Genomic DNA, 18559 nt, shown 5'->3' with positions numbered 1-18559 from the left:
CCCTATTAGTTTTGAAAGACCTTTCCAACGATACCCCACACTCTAGGGTTGAAGCGAAAAAAAAAATTCACCCCCACTTTACGTGTAGGGGAGGTACCCTAAAAAAAATTAAATTTTTAGATTTTATTGTACGACTTTGTCGGCTTTATTGATTTATATATCCATGCCAAATTTCAGCTTTCTAGCACTAACGACCACGGAGCCAAGCCTCGGACAGACAGACAGACAGACAGACAGACAGACAGACAGACAGACAGACAGACAGACGGACATGGCGAAACTATAAGGGTTCCGTTTTATGCCATTTGGCTACGGAACCCTAAAAATCATGAATAGGTGTTTATGAAAGAAAGTACTTACATAGGTGGTATTTAGATACCTTATGAAATATAGTAGAAGGAATTGTATGTATGTGGTAGAATCACTATACCTATATACAGTTAGATTACCATAAATAAGGGTTTCAAATATTTCATATGTAATATATGGAATTGTTTTTCTTTATTAGTTTTTTGTATACGATATTTCATAGGTCTGCGTCTGTTGTCCGCTCAATTACTGTGGGACAAAAGACAACATTTGCGGTTTTATGTAATTACGAAATAAATAATTTCTAAAATACTACGTCCATGTTCAACATCACTGTTGAATGTAATATTCGACCCGAGTTTTTGTAGCCGGATAAGTTAATTGATAAATTGATAGTATGAGGTAATAGTAAACAGATAAATATCAGCCGTTAGAGATACTAATATTTATTATGTGTTGTATGACACAACAGATTACTGTGGAGTGGCATTTATATAACTGATGTATGTTTTAGACAAAAGCCTTGCATGGTGATTGGGCTGTCGTGCGGAATGGCTAACAATCGTAATTATCTAGCGGCGGATTGTGCCTATGCTGCTATTTCTATCGGCATTTTACTTTGCCGTATTGGCACAAATATTTGTGTAAGTAGGATCTTTTTAATATCGTAGAAAAAAACGGACAAGTGCGAGTCGGACTCGCCCACCGAGGGTTCCGTACTTTTTAGTATTTGTTGTTATAGCGGCAACAGAAATACATCATCTATTAAAATTTCACTATCACAACTCACAACACATCACTATCACGGTTCATGAGATACAGCCTGGTGACAGACGGACAGACGGACGGACAGCGGAGTCTTAGTAATAGGGTTCCATTTTACCCTTTGGGTACGGAACCCTAAAAACAAAAGATACTCAGAGCCGTATTTTGCTTATGAAGAGCTAGAAAATGCGATGGTGTGGTAACTTTATATTGTGTTTAAGGATCTCGAGATGATACATACAAGATAAGCATTGCTAGCACATAAGTACACGATGAGCTTTCGGATTTTGTTTTATGTGGAATATACACGGTGTAACATGAGGAAACCGAAAGATTTTAACAGTGTATTCCTCATCACATTTAGAGACTAAAATGTCATATAAACTTTTCTGGACTTCGCCTAGTTTCAGAGCCAACTAAAACCAATAAAAAAAAACTTATTGTAACTTAGTGCAAAACGCCTTTTTGATGGAGATTATGCCATTATAGGGCGTAGTCTAAATATCCTTATTGACAGATGTCTAAAAGTGACAAGTAACCTTTGCTAAAACTAGGTTTTACAAAAAAAAAAAATTAATGCCAGTTTTACCATAAAATTACCTCTTTAATTAAAAAATATGACAAAATGTGTTTTTTTTTGGCGAAATTTACTTAGTCATATAACATTTTTTCCTTCTTTTGGCCTCAGAAGTGCGTGGTTAATATCTTTCGGTTTCCTCATGTTACACCGTGTATTTACAGTATAATCGGAATAAGCTAACTATAATTGATTTTTGATAGTTATGAATTGACCCTTATTTATATGAAGCAAAGGCTATCAGATGAACGCTCGGCCTCAGCTTCATATACAATTATACATAAGGGTCAATTAATATCTGTCTAAATTCAATTATTATGTTACTCCGACTATTAGACAAGTTCAGTTTCTTACTTTCTTTCCTTGTGTATTAAATTAGATACGATTGAGATTTTTGAATTCTCCATTTGGCAAGAGCTACTAAATTATGAGGCCTATATTTAGAAAGCTATGGGAATTAAGTCACTGCAGCTGCTCTGCTGACTAAATCTGCTGTTCTAGCCGGCGCGCCCAGCACAACTTAGTTGGAGCCGATTTAAAATTGATTAGTTACCGTAAAATGTACTTTGCACCAAATTTTGTTATCTTTGTCTGTCATTATGGCTTATGTATTGGTAAAAAGCGATAAAACATATGTTATTTAATTAAGACTTGTAAAGTTTTATGAATGAGGGGGTTAAAGTGGATCATCATTACTACCATGTTTTAACATTTAAATAAGGTTGTGAAATAGTTTTAATATACAAAAACGGTTGGAGTAGAATTATCCAGTGCGGAGCAAAGTAGGCACATTTTACAGTACGTTTGAAGTGATAAGTTCATCTGATAAAGTGATAAACGATTGAAAAGTGTGTTAACTAGTTAAATATGCAAATTTTGAAACTATGACATGTGGATTCAAAGAAAATTCACCTGTATACTACCTAAATTATAGGTTTATATAAGGACATTTCTTTTTATAAAATAGTAAGAGTTTTTTTTTATAGGGCTGAAGTGTACTCGAGTGTTCCTGACTTCCTGGGGAGTTCTGTCACCCGAAAGTGGATGGGTGGGACAGGATTCTCTGCCTCTGGCTTGCCTTGGCCGACCGGCCAGAGTGAAGTCGTTAGAGCTATAAGCTCCAGCGGTGGAAGTGAAAGATGCATATGACGCGTGTTGGCAAAGTGGCTGTTAACAGCCACTGGGTAGGAAGCGGCGCACACCTCTCGACACCCCTGAGCCGCTTACACCGGTGTTACTCTTGAGCCATCCTAGATGTCGCTTTTTTTGATGCCCATATTGTGAGGGCGAGTCACTGACTGCCGGATATTAAATTGCATACCGTTTTATTAGGCAGGCGTCTGGTTTTTTATCCCATAGCTCAGTACCTACACCGGTGTTACTCTTGAGCCATCCTAGATGTCGCTTTTTGTGAGGCCCATATTGTGAGGGCGAGTCACCGTCTGTCGGATATAAAATTGCATACTGTTTTATTAGGCAGGCGTCTGGTTTTTTATACCATAGCTCAGTACCTAGTTAATCGCTTTCACTCAAAAACCTAGATCGTTTTAGATTCTATCAAGTCTTATTAGTCCTTACGCTCTGGCGGGTGCTGCTTTTACGTGCGTCCCATGGTACGGGCATGGGCAGCATCCGCTCGGTGTACCCCTTAGATTTGTGTCAAACGGGCCTCTAGGTGTTGGCTTCAGTTCCGCGCACGCCTCCCAAAGGTTCGAAACACCATCATGGTTCCGTGATGGGACTAACGTTTATTTACTGTAAAACGTTATCTGATTCTTTTGGTTGCATAATAAATAAATGTCATTGTTAATTAATTATATACGTATATAGGTTACAGTACAACTCGTAAATTCATAATATAGGAACGGAAGATAGAGGTACAGTTTATGATTATAGAAAGACAGAATTACGTAACATAATGTAATTTATTACGGAAAGATAACAAATATTGCAAATGATTCAAACGTATTGACTCACTCGTAACTGTCCCGAAGACAGATGCACATAAGTAAATATCCAGATTAGAATTATAAATTCGGGGATTTTGCTTTTGATCATTATGACCCTGGCTCAATATCACTATAATTAACATCATGTGCAACTGCTGCCTATATTCATAAAAATAAAACAATTCCTCTTTTTTGTCGGCTGCGAACACTGTTCGAAAGGTCGCCGGCACATCCTGTTTGCATTGAGCGGGTGTTGATAGATGGACGGGCCGTGTTTTCCCTGCACTAGATACACTCAATTGTTAGATTGCCAGTTTTTTTTATACACAACGGCGACCGGCCTTATGTATTACGATTACTTAGACAAAATGTCTTTGTTATTTTCTAAATTACTTACATTGTATTGTATCGCTTTTTGTCGAGATGGCTAAGTCGAATTCAATTGATTATGCATGCCTATTACTCGCGAACATGTTTAAAATCTATATACCGGTACTTATCTTACGCAATTTACCAACTTGTAGGTTGTACACTATTATTAATAGGTAAAGTTTATGTGTCAGCTAATAATAATTATTCATAATAGTATAAGTTTATAACATCTCTGTATTTAACTGATAGCAATTAATTTTAATTGATTGTGATAAGTACCCACCTGGCGTATAATAAAAATTAATAAACGTATCTCCTACGGATATGGCACAAGGAGTTTTGGCACAAAACATCACAATATACACTATCTGTATACAAGTGTTGTGTCACTGCATATCGGAACACTGGGGCTCACGTCACAGTCACTCCGGGGGTGCGCACGGGCACATTTCGGTATACCCGTGTGTCGCGTATCACAAGGATTCGGGTCAGAAAATGAGAACAGTCGGTCGTGTTGTGTCGGTAAAGGCTCAGGCCAGACTGAGCGGTTTATTATTATATCGCGGTAAGGAGCGCGGTTGTATTCAAGGTTCCGGCGGCCGCGGAGGCTCACGTACCGAGGCTTATCTCGCAGCGGCTTTGTCGTTCACGAGTCAACCGTTCGCGTTCATCTCATCTCATTACGTGTGCGCCTAGGAAATCACGTTATGACTATTTTGTCGTGATTGCTACTCTTCATAAGGTTTGAAAGTTAAACTCTCTTTGCAGATGGTACAAATATGGTACTCGTACATGTGTCACAGATATAGGCCATAGATACTAGGAACTGCTGTACATATGTGTGGCGTAGATATTGTTTGTAGATATATAATTGAGTAGATTTTGTGTTGTCTGAAGGCATGACCCAGACACACATTCATCGATTCATTTCATTTACTCAGTTTGCGTAAAAGATGACAGCCTGCTGAGTAAGTAGACGAAGTTTGTCGTGCCTAAAATCTTTACACTTTAGGTCAATTTTTAAAAAAATTGTATAAAACTCAGATAGAAGATAACAGGGCTATGCAATGTGTTCTTAATTTACTTAGAGTTCAATCAGACAGGACATTAACGTGAGAATTATAAAATACTACCTGTTACCCGCGACTCCGTACGCGTGGCTTCTTTTGTTAGATGTTGTAAGTCTATATTGTAGCAAAAACAGCAGTTGAATTAACAATTTGACCACACGTGACATTTGTCTGGCACAATATCTTTTCACGAAATTTCAACTCCCTCACTCCAAGAAATATCTGTTCACGATACAAACCTTCATCATCCTTTCATCCCTTAGAGGAAGAACTTTCAATATCATGCATATTATTTACGCAGGTAATGTGAATCAATATATTCAGCTCCATTTTAGCTCCCTTAGGGGATAAATTTTCAAAAAAGTAGATATCGCTTTTCTTTTTTTCTACGAGTAATATTACCTATGTCTTTCTAAGAGTTTCAAACTAACTCAAACAAATATTTTTACCCAACTCAATATTAAACTTTTAATTTCAACCCCTTTGCTAACCTATTATTCTAATTTTCTAAAACTTAAATAACAATACTTTCGTAAGAGACTTTAATAATAATTATTCACGTATTTTAAGTCGTAAATTGTTCGACATATTTCGCTCCATAACGAGGAGCTTCGACAGGAGCACGCGTTTTTGACCGATGCCGACTGCGGGCGACCGATTTCTCGGGGCGGGCGACGGCGGCAGCAGGGGAGGCGAGAAACTACCCTCGTTTTCGCCATTAAGTAGTATCAAATACGGGGTTGCCTACAACACTCACTATGTCGAGTATAGGCTTGTCACCGACACAGTACATAAGCCACACTGACCACTGACAACGTACACAAAACAGTTTTCCAGCCCCGGAGGCACTGACCAACCACAGTCACGGTTACGTTCTAATGACGACTAATTTAAAAAGCCTGATTTATGAGTTGTTCCTACGCCAGTACGGTTACCTTATCGAAACGTATATGAGTCGCTTCGAATCCAGGCGCTTTAGCCAACATGCCAATCGTTAACGCTCCGTAGCATAGCGTAGTCATCTCCCTCTATCACTCTTCCATATTATTGCGACAGCGACAGTAGCGTTTCGGTCGCTAAGGAGCGTTAATGATTGGCATATTGGATACGCACCCGTACCGCAGAACCTTAGCTGTCCCTGTCTTTCATACAACATAATCAGCCGGAAATATTTCGGCCAGTTACTTTTATACACTTTTATACACAATTTGGTAGGTAGTAATTTTCGAACAAACGACGAAAGTCCAAATCCCCAAAATAAAATATTCGGGCCCGGTTATAAACTTTTAACCCCTTTTTCACCACCTTAGACGATATATTTTCAAAATCGCTGAAATATGTTTTCTTGTATTTTAATAAAATACAATTTTAAGAAGTTTGAAGTTCCTCACTAAATCAATCATTCCTGATACAATTCAATCTCCTTTCTCTTAGATTATTTTCCAAATTTTTGTCGAAAAACGTTTTTTTAAATTTAATCTGATATGTTTTTTTTTGTTTTCTAATATTGTCTTTCTACGAAGCTTCAAATCCCTTATAAAACAAAAGATACAACATTTCAACCCCTTGTTAATCACTCTCTTAGAGGATGAAATTTCAAAGACTGGAAATATTCTTCTTGTATTTAAATTAAATGACTTTTTACGAACTTTCATGTAACTAGACAAAAAACATCTTTCAAGGTCAAACGGTTTTGTCCTGGCCGTTGAATTAAGTCGTTAGTCAGTCATGATCATGACCAGGGCCCCTACATTTCATGCCGATGACGCAAAAATGACGTAGTTTAACATACAGGGAGTTTTCTTACAACACTACAAATTTAGATAACTTGACGCGTAAAAAAATACTTACGTAAAACTGTTAAACATCAAAAATATGTATTGTTTAATAATCTATTAAAGGTTGACAAATGATTAATTATTACGAAAATACTAATTGGAATCATGGAATCAATCTATGTAGCGTGACGTCATTTTTCCGTCAACGGCATGAAATGTACGGGCCCTGGTCAGGACTTTTAGATTTATATATACAGGCTGTAAATTAAGTCACCTGCAATAATGTGTGATGTGAATATATAGGTCATACTGAACAACTTTTCCTATGGTACTGACCCCGAAAAACATGAAAAAAAAGGTCTTTTTCCTACATTTTGGATGGTCTGACGTTGACATTTTCTATGGGGGAATCAATTTTTTTTTCGCGATTTCGGGGTTGGTTCCTTAATAAAAGCTGCTCATATTCGACCTATATATTTACGCCATAAATTATTGCAGATGTCTATATTTACATCCTGTATATAGTAGAATATGATATTTGATAGTAGAAGATGGTATTTGATAGAGATAATTACTTGTTTATGTAAATGTGCTAATACAGTCAAGCTTAATTGAAAATTATCAGGTTGACAAATTCCTAAAAGAAAAGAAATTACAGGGCAACTCATACTTAACGGGATGCGAATGCGAACCACTTACGGAAAACAGACGGAAAGAAGACGACAAAATATTCGCTTCTGAAGCCACGGCCCGATTCGAAGAATGAAATACGATAACGATAAGATAGATAGATAAAGCGTTTATTTGTTTGCTGCAAATACACACACTTTAGAAACACATAGGCAAACAGAGGAATACCCAATTAACAAAATACACAATCAATTAAAACAAAATACAGAATCTTATAATGTTTATAGTATATAAACATAACAGGAATAGTGGAATAGTATAGTTACAATGTGTGCATTGCAGCAACAACAAAAGGGTGCCGAGTTAGCTATACGCTTCACTCTTTCGAGCAAAGATAAGTTCTGTTTTAAATAGGTTCTTATTTAGATATCGTTTGTATGTCGTATAATTACATACTATATTACTTGTCATATTATTATTTCTGATTAAATTTGAATTACAAACTAATTCTAACGGATGATGGTCCGACCAGTACACGTCATAATGTATTTTTATACTCCGTATAAGTCTCCGTGCCACTTCAGGGCGGCTACCGGGAAAATCAAAATTCGTCAATTGCGGGCATTTTTCTCTGTCACTCTAATTACGTTTTAATGAGAGTAAAAGAGAAAGATCCCCGCAATTTGCGAATTTCGGTTTTCGCGGTAGGCCCCCTGATACTACACAGTGATCCAGCCAGCTTTTAGTACCATTAATGTCACTAACATAGGTGTAATAATTAACAGAAACAGCTCGATTTGGGCAACCAATGTCACTTTGACGTTAGAAATATCGTAGATAGATCTTATTGGGATCACAGCGGAATCGAAATAAACGTCAATTTTGACATGTCGTTTAGTTATCGATCTTTTAAAGATCTTTTTTAAACGTGTCGTAATCATTTTTCGAATTGGGCCGATATTTAAGAATTACTAATTGCTATGAAATATATTTCGGTATGTGCCTCTCCATTACTCGAAATCATATTGTGATTTTTGCGGTAGGCCCTCAGGCGAGGCGTGTCTGAGCGCGTGATTGTTTCCACGTGCGTAGCTGCGCCTGCGCATGCTACGAATTCGGATCGCGCGGTGATATCACGATGTCGGGGTGCCGACAGCTTGCCTGCCACGTTGACTAGCTTGACACTGTACCTACTACTTGTTTAGCAGAGGTCAGGATACCGACATTGATAATTTCTCTTAGTTATTTAATGCAATAATTTAAAAATAGTAAAGTTTAAATAGTTAATCTTAGTCCCTAGCCCAGCCTTATTAAATTAAACAACTCAAATAAATGTAATAAATGTTTCTATAGATCCCTCAGATCATTATCATATTGACATTATATCAGATAAAATTCAGTCGAGTGAGCAATGAGCATGTCGGAAGTTATTTGACTTAACTTGGCCATGCTGAATAGTTGAGACGTAAATATATACAATAAGTATTCATTTCCTGCTCGCACAAGGTTATTTCGAAGTCTAACATAATTAGTTCCTCTGTATGGTTGTATCGTTAACTGCTTAATTTTAATACGAAGCTCGGACTGCATTGTCGGCAGCGGGAGTTCAAGGTTCAAGACGATCATCTCGATCGCTTTTGGAGCATGTTTTTGGCAACCTGTTTCATAGATATTAAAGTTAATTACTTTCACATTAAAAACCCACATTCAGTTGGTACTGAAAATTAAGTTTCCTAGTGTAGATATCCAAAAAACAAATGTATGTAGGATTTCATTCAAAAACCTTGATTCGAATTATATAGGATGTTTATTTAGTCACCTGCAATAATTTACGGGTTGAATATATACTGAGCAACTTTTACTATGGGATCAACCACGTAATCGCGAAAAAAATTTAATCTCCCGTAGAAAATGTCAAGGTCAGACAGCCGAAATGTATGAAACAGCCAATTTTATTACGTCACTCCGTAAATTGTTCAATTCAATTCAATATGTTTATTTCAGACACAACTATCCATATTCACAAAACATACAAGTTAAATTTAAAATAAAATAAATAAAAACTAATAAAAATTAATTAAATTATTATTATCAGGCCAGGTACATTATGCGTCTTTGCGTATATTTTAAACGTTACAAAATTGTATTCCTGCCTGGGCTAAAAAATCATGGTTTATGTAATATTCGTGTGCACAATATGCTAATTATTCTCCGGGACATGAGATCATGTCTAGCGATGGTCAATTTCTGAAACATTTCACATATTTCCTTAACGGTGACATGTTTCAACTGTTGAAAATTACATACCGTTAAATACGCCAACTTTGCCACCAGGGGGAACATTGCCCAAAACACAATTTCTAAGGCAATCTACTAATATCTAAAAAAGTTACAAAATTATGGCAACATTGATGACATTGGTAGAAAGTAAACTATACCTGTGGCAACACAGAATAGCGCGTGCACTCCTGACTTCATTCAGTAACCAGTCGGGACTTGTCGAGTACGGAGTGTATTTTTGCGGGCCAATTACTGAGAAATTTTGGAAGGGAATTGTACATCATGGCGAATACACAGGTATGTTGAATCGATTGTATGTAATGTAAAACCATGAGCTGAGTATTTTGATGCTAGGTTCTTTACTGTAACTAGTATATTACAAAAGTTATGCTGATGGGCAAAATTACCCAGTAATGTACCGTCGTATGAGTGTCAACATTGCCCGTAGTAAAAAAATGCTTAGGGTTGACACTTTTTTTTACAAACTTTTTTTTTTATAATGTGCAAATCTTGCAATATTTGTATGTACGTACATATGTTCGGATCAAATCTTGCAAGCCATTTTTCGACCACTTTTTGGTATCCGATTGAGCTGAGATTATAGCATACTACTTCTACTTCTACTACCAGTGACAATACAATCTGGTAGTGACATTCTGGTTCAACCGGGATCGTCTCCGCATGAGGAATTCTTTTTTTTTTTCTATGGTTAATATATAATGGAGTCGAAAACTATAGTTTCATTTTTGATTACTGGCCGTTTTTCAGAAAAAAAATTGAATAACTATTTTGACATACCACACGTTTGAACGCATTTATAGCTTAGATGCCTTAGTCTTCCGCAAAAAAGTGAAAAACGTAGAGTTGACAGCTGCCAGTTGTCAAATATTGCTTCCTCATTGGTTACAACTACGACTTTGTTTGTACGCGGTTCAGCTGTGTGTGTCAGTGTGTGACATTTGGCAACTGGCAGCTGTCAACTCGACATTTTTACTTTTTTACGACAGACTAAGGCATCTAAGCTATAAATGCGTTCAAACGTGTGTTATGTCAAAATAAATATTCAAAAAAATATTTTTACAAAACCACAAGTAATTAAAAAAGTAGCTAGAGTTCTGAACTCCATTATGTGTCTATTAAAAAAAAAAAATAGTAATGGCCACTTCAGAAAACTTAAGGTAACCAATTGAAATTTGGTTGGTACATATATAGATCTCAGTTGACAATACAAGTACAGTCAACAAAAAGCACAGTCAGCGAAAAAAAGCTATTAGATTCTGCTATTAGATTTTTATATAACGTTATTGAAATAAACAACTTTGCGCCTTATTAATATTTTTTGTTTCTTACCTACCCTACCAACTTTGTGCAAATTAATGTTCAGTTTTTATTATCTTCTCAATTTTGACAACCCTAGCACTTTTAAATCGCTACACGCCGTTTGTATGAAGAAGAAAAAATGTACAGGCTAACATTGCCCACTCATTTTAATAGGAAAGTATTTCGAGCATGTATTATTATGTCGAGTAAATTTTTGAACCGATCGCCTTCATTGCCAAAATACTTTCATTGGTTTTTATGGCAACCAAATAAGGTCTATAGTTGCGCTAAAAATCACGGTGGGCAATGTTGGCTAAAAGTCCAGATAACTTTACCCGACCTCAAAATCGGTCATATGATGGAGAAAACGTTGACTAAAGTTAAATTTGCAGTTAAATTTAAATGCGCATGATCTCGGTGTTACCACAGATACATAAATATTTCCGAGGTTTCATACAAAAAACTAGAATTTTTTTAGTTATTCCCAAAAAAGTGGGCAAAGTTGGCGTATTTCACGGTATCTGTCTGTTCGCTAAAAACTCAAAAACTAAGAAAAATTAAAAGAAATATAAGCGAAATTTTCCATTTGAAACTTACATGAAATTTAAGTGTAAGTGTCACTTTGGAAACTTACAAGCTGCCTATCACTAATCATGTCACAAAGTCCCCGTTGCCTATTCTTTCTTTTGACATACCGTGCGTGTTTCTATTCCCACTGGAACAGATATTAACGGCCGATTCAAATATTGATTTATTTATGGACCATCCTGTAATTTAATCACAATTTGATTGTTTTAATTAATATTAATTTTAGATTACTGAAAAGCTAATGCCTACTACTATGTTTTTTGAGTAAACGCCATTTTTAGAGAGATACTATTTGTTATAACTTGGATCTTTTTAAATCGAGAATGAATAGACATCTTTTAGGTAAGCATGTCCATCCTAGGCTGCATCGGCACTTACCATCAGGTGAGATTGTGGTCAAATGCTTAACTTTTCCCAATAAAAAAAAGATAAAAAAATATATATAGTCTGTCAAGCAAAGTCTGTCAGTAGCAATGTAAAGCAAACTGAAGTATGGCAACACTCACAGAGCAGTATTGCGCTAAGAAAAGCAGCAATGTACATCGAACCGAAACATATTTTTTCCGCTGAGCGCGCTCTTCGTACGTCAACTAAAATTGCCGCTCGCGGTTTATTGAAGCATTTGGAAATTGTTATTATTATGAGAGGGACAATTTAAACTGGAGTAAAAACGATGTCAATCAATATGATAAACGAGATCAAAAAATACCTATTTGCAAACGGACTATGCTGGAGAAAATAATGTTTGAATCAAATCATTGCTTCCGCAGGTAGCTGGATTTTAATATATTATCAGATTTCTCGGTTGGAATTCAATATTAAAGATATATCACGATAAAATGCAATACAAATGCTCCTTTATGCAACCTTCAAAAGCTAATTAGACATATTTAGGTAGGTACAATCGAAAAATATATCAATAGATTGAATTAAAATAAAGGTTTGTATGCTTAGTAAAAGGTGGACGCAAAAGGCGAGCGCTCGCATTCCTAACCTTTGGTATGCTTAGGAGCAGATCTGCTACATATATATTCAACTTAAACATGAAGATGTCATAGCTAAATAAATGTAAAGGTTAAGGCATTTGCACTTGAGTACTTTTTAACAAACGAGCTGTTAGTAGGTACCTATACTACTGAATTTAACTAGAATAAAACAATCCATTGTTTTATTTAGGTAAATATTAAAACCTAGGTAAGTAACCCCTGAGCCATCACTGGCAGCGGTAGCCCTGGTAGGGTATCACTGTAACTATTCTTGTCACAATTGCAGGGCTTATTAAATATCAAATATCTGGACTATTTACATCATTTTGATATGGTTTTATTCTGTTTTAGCAAACTTAGAAGACAAATAGGGAGCAAAGAGAACATGAGCACCACGGTAGAAAGCTGTTTTTAACATCAGTTCAGAAACTGAAGAAGCCCAAAGAAAATAATTATGCCACTTGTTAATTGTAAATTAGTGTATTTCTCTTGAACAATGTCACATTCACATACCAGTGTAATTTTGAAATGGTTTTACAATATACTTATATAAATATACAGATTAAAAATTAATAAAACACAACTGCAGATATTTTGGTGTTCATTTAATTTCAAGGCAATTAAGATACAGGTCACTTTAGCTTATTTACACTTAATTCAGGCCATTCATTGAAAAAATATCATTAAGTTACCAATGTTACTGGTCCACTCCAACCAAGCATCAGAATACTTTGTACCTAGTCACTTATTGCATCTTAAGCATAAAACAGATCTGTTTGAAAATTTGTAATTTCAAGTTTAAAGTTTCCACTCCAAGTTTCAAAATTTATTCTTATAGTAGTAGTTACACATAAAACTTAGTCTAAAGCAATTTGCCTAATTTATAGTACAGAGATATTCCAATATCTCTGAGACCACTCAGGTAAGGTTTTGCTCACTACTGTTTTTATACAGGCTAAAAATGTTAGATATTTACATGTATCGGCTAGATCATATTTTATATGTAGATATTTAAAAAAGTCATTTAGATATCAGGAGAATGCTGTTAAGAAATTTTATTAACTTTCACATTAGTCTATTCAAGACTTGTCAGGAACTGACACAATTTCAGGTACTCAAAATATTAATAAAAGATACCTTGACAATGGAAACTTAACAACTTCCACTCATGTGAGTAATATGGAGTTATATTGTTTCTGGATAAAAGAAGGTATGATTTTAATGTTAAAATATTTTTCTAAAATTATGCACACTGAATAAATGTAATGCACACTGAGTAAAGCGACTTAAAACTTCTCTTTAATAGGTACATACCGACTTCACAAAGTATAAACTAGGATTTTCCATAGGTATACATGTGCAATAGCTGAGTGCATGAAACAAATCAGCCTAAATAATATATTTTCGTGATGATTAACAAACGGACAACTTTTACAATAATATGTAATCTAAACTATTGTCCCAATTTTTTTAGTTTTTTTAATTAACAAGTTTATTTTTCGTCTTGTTTGCGTTGTACACGTATGTACGTAAAGCGCCGTAGGTAAGTTTTGTATGAAGAGAAACTTTTACGAACGCCTTATATTGGGCGAGTTTTAATCCTGCAACAAACATATGGAAGTATTAGGTAGATGTTGCGAAAGAAATTAGGTATAATCAAGGTTCTTAAACGTCTTAAGATTGTTTAAAAAAGTTACCTTTGAAAATATTTGAGGAATTCGTCTGTTGATATTGGGAACAATCGAATCAGTTGCGGTTTCGAGGGCACAATTCGTGGTCTTATTGGATATATTTAGGCATACGTTTTATCTTTATTTAAGCCTTTTAACCCTGAAACAGAAAAAACTGCTCATTATCTTAAAAATTCTCCGGGATCTTGCAGTAATTATCATAACCTCAAAATTTTCTAATGGTTAAGATCAACGAGCATGATTTTACTTACATTGTAGGCATCTTGACTTTGCTTATGGTCATGCACAATATTATTTAATATATTGGTATTTATTTTAATGCTGGGAGCAGAAATTTCTCTTGAATTAGCACCGACTCGGAATGTAAACAAACAAGATGGACGATCCACATTCTACAGATAAAACACAGATTACACGCGATTTTGGAATTATTCGAACACAGTGTTGCTAGCCCGCGATTTTTCAAATTTGCCGCGTTTTTCTACTGACAAGATTTGCTTGACCAACTATATGCGAGCTGATGGTATCTGTATTTATACACAAATATATTACGTTGGTAAAGCTACGTTATATTGTATTAAGATAATTGCTTCCTGTGTTTAACAAAAAAACTAATTTTATATTAGTAGGTAAGTTGTTTATTTTTTATCGTGCGTAATTACTACGCTTACGCCACCCTTTAATTTAAGCAAAAAGGTGGTTAATAGTAATAGCCTAATAGTTAGGCGCACCAAATGACGTGATACGGGTAACCACAAAGGATTTAATCGGTTATACTGTCAGCATCAAAAGTAGTAGATCAAACAACGCTTCAATTTCTTCATTCTGATGGTTCTGTATGTTAAATTAGACTGTAAATATATTTGGAAAAGTTCTATGATTAGATATGCTGAAGCCGAGTAATGTTTTAGTATATTGCACTATATTTTATACACCGAATTGAGGTTGATGTGTTTAACCTCGGAAATATATACTTACAATAAATAAATAAAACACGTTTAGTGTATGGGGCCCACCTTTTCGATTCTATTTTATTTTGATTTTTTCTCGTGGAAGTTGCAATATAATAATCATATACACATCTTTTATAAAATTATACAGCCGTCTATTTCCGCAAATTTTCGCCCGACAAGATCGTGTAATTTTTTCTTATATTACTTGTTATAGCGGGAATATATAGAAAAAAAATCACTGTTAAATATTTACTTATTACAGTTCATGATAAAGTCCTTTGTTAGACAGACTTCCAGATAAAGAAGAGGAGGGAATATTGTATCTTTGCTATCCGAGATAATATTTTACGTTTCTCTTTTGTATTGATAAGTACGTGTCGGACACGTTCTCGGTGACATATCGGCTTTCGAGACGTTGGCAAAGCGTGGCGAATTCAGTTTGGTGTCCTGGTTTCGCTCGCAGCAGGCGGGCTCTTTATCTTTGAAATGTCATTCGGGCGGGGCTTAATTCCAAAGTATGTGAACAAACAGCCCAGCTATACTACTGCTATCACACACATATTTTTAACTTTGTGGTTATTATCTGTGATCTAACCATAAGTCAGTGGCTATTGCATTCAAATTCTTTAGCCTCTATATCACGCGTTAAAAGCCAATGAGGTGATACTGTTAGGTTCACACAAATAATTTCTAACTACAAGAATAATTTCTATATTTACCGAAAAGTTAAGCATGAGCTGTAAGTTTTGGTTTTAAATATGTTCATCTCAAGTGAATTAGCAGAAATATAAAAATAAACGCATCGGAAAATAAACGTAATCTCAATAAATCCAAATACTATATTTTTATTAAATATATTTAACTTTGGCCCTTATCATTAACATTATTACTGCCTAAAGCACAACATAAAACTGATACATAACATGATATTAGAATTCATTAATTGAACTAGATGTAGTATTATTGTCTATTTATTATTAATCCCACGTAACTATTCCATAAAGCAAATTTGTATTGCTGTTTAACAGTTGAGTTCATAATAAAGAAGGTCACACATATATTTCAAAACCTAATATATTGTGGAGCGTAAATTACCATAAATAATGGATTCCATATTTATACAACCAGAAATAAACATATCTATTCATGCACGCAATGTTAATGAGTTGAGTACCTAACTAAGGTCATCATAATAATTATTATATCATAGGTAGAAGCTTATAAGAGATATTCGGTGAATACGTGTTGTTCTTGTTTTCAAGAACAGTGTTATCAATGATTCTCTACCGATTATTACCCTCAACATCATTATAATACAAAATGCATGGAATCGTATGGATATGTTTCCTTGTAAGAATAAACTGCCAATACTTATGATTAAAAAATCCGTTGCACGTTTAGGATTATAATGGTTTATGGAACAGAAATGTGTGATATACTTTAACTAGATTTAGTTGTTTACATTCTTTTAACTTTGTTAATTAAGTCTGTTTTTATGGGGCTACATAATCCTTTATTAAAAAAAAAACAATAATAAAGAGAAAAAAAGGGTTATACATCTTTGGGGTTATACAAAGAACGACACGAATATTAAAAAAAAAACTGAGGTTAGCTTTTTTACTTTCAATGAAAGTTAACATTAATTTTACTTGCCTAAATAATATTTAACTTTGAATTTTGATCAAAGTAAACCCTTTCGGGTCAAAGACTTTCCATGCTACAAATACCCTAATAAACAAACATCCGCCAAGATTAAGATTTGCAACAAGAATTGATTTTATAGGTCGATACATGCATGATTTAGTAAATACTATAATATAAAATATACCTATGTATTTATTATACAGTAAATTGTACCTGAGAAGTTAAACAACTTAGGTATTTAAAGTTTATAAGATTAATAGGGTCATTGCGCTAGTTTCGTTCCAGCTCTAGTTTTCGTCCCCTTGACGGATTTTGAATGTAAGCCTACCTCCCTAGGCGCACAAATTTGGACTTATTGCACTCTTTAAAGTCTAAACAATAGATCTATCTACTTAAAAATGGTATTTTGCAAAAATAAAATATATATATTATTTGCTAACGTGCTACTCCGTCAAGTGAACGAAAACTAGAGTGGACGAAAACTAGCGCAATGACCCTACTTACATATTTTCAAAGTTTTCCTATTGATCGACGTACTTAAACCCACTACCGCCTCACACTGACATGGACGTTCGATACAGCCAATCGTAAAAATAAATAAATGATGCGTTGACCAACGAATAAATTTAATCATGAAGTTTTTATCAAAGTAACTCCATTCCAAGGTATCTAAAATGTTATGTGCTTTAACTAAGATTTACTATCTCTTAATGTAACCTCTATTAAGAGGAATTCCTAGTTGCGATTTTTCCATACAAACGCTCTCGACTGATTCCTCCCTGGATTTTTAACCTAGAGCAGTGATTTTTTCAAATAAGATCAATATCATCAATATCTGTGCCGCTATGTTTTGCTTTTTTGGATTATTTTGTTTTGAAGAAAGATACAGCGCCTCGAAAATCGCAAAAACGGCTAAATTGAATTGGCTGTAAAAAAAGGCACAGTATACAAATATGACAAAAAATATCCAAAAAATCAAAACATAGCGGCATAGATTATTTCTACCTCTTGCAATTTCCAAAATTTCATAATGATTAGTTGCGTTTTGGAGGAGGAAACAGTCGAGAGCGAAACCTCGATTTTTGAGTTTTATGCGAGTGAATTTCGGTCCGAGCTGCAGTTGTCCTTATCGCACGAATTGGAGGCGGAGACAGTTTCTAAATATACGTACACAGAAGGAATAGTGATGGGCATAACATCCTTATTAGGGATTGCAGAACCGGTACTGTTTTAAAGAACCGGGATTTCCCGGTACTTTCGGAACTGGTCTAATTATTTCATTATTTTAAATAAAACGACAGCATTTTGCGATTTGACCACCTTTCGTATTATAATTTAATAAACACATTTTCTTTTATTACGTAGTAGGCAATTTTTTTAGAAATATAGTATTTTACATTGCTCACACTTGTGCGTCACAAGTAAAAGATAACTACTTTGATGTTTGCCACTAGATAGCAAATTTAATGGAATTACATTGACGAGGGGATTTATATATAAGTATCGCAGTCGTATTGTATAAATCCGCCGTATTACATTACGGCTAGCCGATATCAAAATAAGGGCCATTTTGAAATGCGGCGGTTCAACGATTAAGGTATGTTGGGTAAATACCGGATGCGGGTGAAGAACGTAGGACATTCATTT

At 34.9% G+C, this 18559-nt stretch overlaps 1 protein-coding gene and 1 long non-coding RNA gene across 4 annotated transcripts in view; both read right to left on the bottom strand.

The window, feature by feature from the left end:
- The window catches only part of LOC133524286 (dual oxidase maturation factor 2), a 101175-nt gene that overhangs the window by 33416 nt on the left and 49200 nt on the right, over positions 1–18559 (bottom strand). Inside the window, exon 1 of one of the 3 annotated variants that reach the window (XM_061860202.1) lies at positions 4256–4654. The exons of the other annotated variants lie outside the window; for them this stretch is intronic. The gene's annotated coding sequence lies outside the window, so the exon portion shown is untranslated. Of the gene's footprint in view, positions 1–4255; positions 4655–18559 lie in introns of those variants that run through there. 3 annotated transcript variants of the gene reach the window in all.
- LOC133524283 (uncharacterized) lies at positions 14215–14664 on the bottom strand. Its single transcript, XR_009800362.1, has 2 exons — positions 14567–14664; positions 14215–14454 (listed from the first exon to the last, which is right to left on the bottom strand). It is a non-coding gene; the product is annotated as an uncharacterized LOC133524283 (long non-coding RNA).

This window comes from Cydia pomonella, chromosome 13, assembly GCF_033807575.1.
Source record: "Cydia pomonella isolate Wapato2018A chromosome 13, ilCydPomo1, whole genome shotgun sequence".
Taxonomy (NCBI): Eukaryota; Metazoa; Arthropoda; class Insecta; order Lepidoptera; family Tortricidae; genus Cydia; species Cydia pomonella.
This window is presented reverse-complemented; position numbering and strand designations above follow the sequence as displayed.